Genomic DNA, 2,996 nt, shown 5'->3' on the forward strand with positions numbered 1-2,996 from the left:
TCAATATGAGCCTAGTTGTTTCTTCTTTAAAGTCCTTGGCTATGGGACTTTGGGAAAAGGGTTTGGAGATGTTCAGATGAAAGAAAAATGAAGCATAACTTTCTATAGTCAAATATATATTTGATATATATAACAAAGTGCTGTTGGCTATGCAGGTTTGTTCAGGAAGTAAGGTTTAAGGCTCTGAGACCAATAATAATAAAAATAACATCTTACATTTATATTATATGCACAGTTCTTTTGGCCATTTATTTTTTTATTATTATTATGTTACGTTAATCACCATACATTACATCATTAGTTTTTGATGTAGTGTTCCATGATTCATTGTTTGCGTATAACACCCGGTGCTCCATGCAGAACATGCCCTCTTTAATACCCATCACCGGAGGATGCCAGTTTTGATGGCTGCAGTGCCATATTCAACATCTGGTAGCTTGAGAGCAAAATGATTATTGTCTGCAAGTAGCAGTGTTCAACAGTGACTTTTGTATGATATTTATATGTCCTTTGCTCTGTGAAGACACTGACCAAGATAGCAGTGGAGCTCCAGGATAAGTCCTTGACAGAAGGAGCCCTAGAGAGGCAGGTGTGCCAACAAATCGCCCTCTGCCCTGGGATTTAGAAATGGCCCATGTCCATCTCCTCAGGTCCTGCCTTTTTGTTTGCTGGTGAAACAAACTTCTTGTTCACTGTAGTTCAAAAACCTACATCATCATCCCAAAGTTGTGGGAAGTCTTCACCTATTTTACACTCAGCAAAAACACTTCCAGTATGAGGTATGTTCACACTGAAGAAAAGTTAGAGAAGCTGAGGAAGTAGGAGAGCAGGCCTGATGCTGGATCTTTGTGCCTCAAATTCTACGGCTCTCATTGGTACTGGATCTACCATCCACAAAGATGACATTCCCAAATTCTGATATTCTAAGGAAATGCATTAAAGTATATTCTTGTGCCAGATCAGATTCTCCCTGGAAAGCTCACAGGCTATACTCAGGGACAGAGACTTGTATACAAATAATTTCATCACTCAGTGATAAACGTTAGTAATGCAAGCCTGGAATGGTGAACTTGTTTGAGGACCTTTCCATTTTGGCTGCACATTCCTGAGGCTCTGTCTAAACAATCTAAAACACAGGATCAATAATTGGTCAATCCATTATAAAATTGGATTGTTATGATGGTTGCAAGACTCTATATAACCTTACTTTTAAAATATATGATTATACACTTACAATAGGAGAATTTTATGGTATGTAAAATATGTCCCAATAATTATGTTTATAATGAAAGGACATATTGTTAAATAAACAACAAATAAATAGCCAATCTAATATTTTCAGATATTTTGATAACTAGTTTGAATTAACTTCATGCCCATATTTCTTCATGAAGAAATATGCCATTAATGTGGTCCCTGAGTACTCCAGTTTTTCCACAAGAAATTGTCAAAATCTGATCTGTTTATGTACAATTAACCATTTTTAAATCAAAGTAAACATTTGTTTGCTCATATCTCCAAATACACAAAGAATGCTTTTAAAAATCAAAATATGTTTTGGATGTAGACTGCATAGAGACAAGTATTTCAGTCATCGGAAAAGAATGAAGATAAGAATAACTTCACAAATGATCATAGAAAGAATGCTGCAACCATCCCTTTAAGTATGATTGTTTATATTCTGATAAAATTACATACATAAATTTCTCTCATTGGAAGATAATACTTATTTTTTTTTAATTAAATTCTCCATAAGCTGTGTGGCCCATATCCTTATGGCTAGAGGCCTTACATGGAGGGGAAAAAAGTGTTCATCCACTTCAGCATAGCTACTAAACTTTTTGCCAAAAGAGAAATAACCTTCTTTCTTTAACGTAACTTCCATTTTCACTGGTTTGAAATAATGACCATAAAATTTTAAATAGCGGGAGACCTTACAAAAGCCAATTATCATTCATTCAAGTTCTGTAATCCTTGCCAGTTTATCTAAAACTAGTTCAGACCCAAAAGTAACTTCCCATAGAAAACTGAGGCTTTTTTTTTTTTTTTTGTGGTCTAGGAAATCAATCAACTCTTACTGCTTAATCTGTAATGTAAGAAAACCACTCTATCTCTGGGAATTCATGGGAGGCAATGATGAACATCTAGAACCCTCCATTTGCATCTAATTGCCCTTTTTATTATAATAAAAGTTTGAGAGAAATGCTTTCAGAGACTTGAGATTACAAAATTGTTTATTTCTACTATCTGCTGTTGTTCATTCATGTAGTGAATTAATTTTATGCAAAATGGTCTCAATTATTCTAAGGGGGGGTAGGTAACTCTAATTTCCAACTAGTATTTGATCCCCACAATAATTCTTTTTTTTTTTTAAGATTTTATTTATTTATTTGACAGAGAGAGACACAGCGAGAGAGGGAACACAAGCAGGGGGAGTGGGAGAGGGAGAAGTAGACTCCCCGCTGAGCAGGGAGCCCGATGCGGGGCTCGATCCCAGGACCCTGGGATCATGACCTGAGCCGAAGGCAGACGCTTAATGACTGAGCCACCCAGGCACCCCTCAAGTCAGTGTTTTACTTGGTAAACATGTCTGAGACCATGCATCCCTGGCTGCTAAGCACCATGGCGGACAGGGCTAGAAAGGTAACAGCTTTATTTTGAGCAGGGGGCAAAGACAAGGCAGCACTTTATAGCTACATTGTAACTAGATCCTGCATCCCACAATAATTCTTGAAGCCAGGCAATATTATTACACCTTTTCAAAATATGTAGAAACTGAGGCTTAAAAGGTTAAATGCCTTGTCCAAGTTTATTAGGCTAACAAGCAGCTGAGACAGAATCCAAATCCAGGACTGATTCTAGAGTCAGAGTCAGCCATTCTGCAATAGAGGAAGAAAAGCTGTAACCCAAGGAGTCTCATGTGAGTGAGCCTCTGTCTTGGGGAAAGCTTTCTGAAAGACAAGATCACACCATTACCAAGTTTGCATTTACCCTGA

The 2,996-nt window shown here is 37.2% G+C and overlaps 1 non-coding gene across 1 annotated transcript; it reads right to left on the reverse strand.

Annotated features, from left to right (window-relative positions):
* Positions 1-2,586: 2,586 nt before the first annotated feature.
* Positions 2,587-2,717, reverse strand: LOC123326432. Its single transcript, XR_006541092.1, has one exon. It is a non-coding gene; the product is annotated as a small nucleolar RNA SNORA63 (small nucleolar RNA).
* Positions 2,718-2,996: the final 279 nt, after the last annotated feature.

This window comes from Neomonachus schauinslandi, chromosome 12, assembly GCF_002201575.2.
Source record: "Neomonachus schauinslandi chromosome 12, ASM220157v2, whole genome shotgun sequence".
In the NCBI taxonomy this organism is placed as follows: domain Eukaryota; kingdom Metazoa; phylum Chordata; class Mammalia; order Carnivora; family Phocidae; genus Neomonachus; species Neomonachus schauinslandi.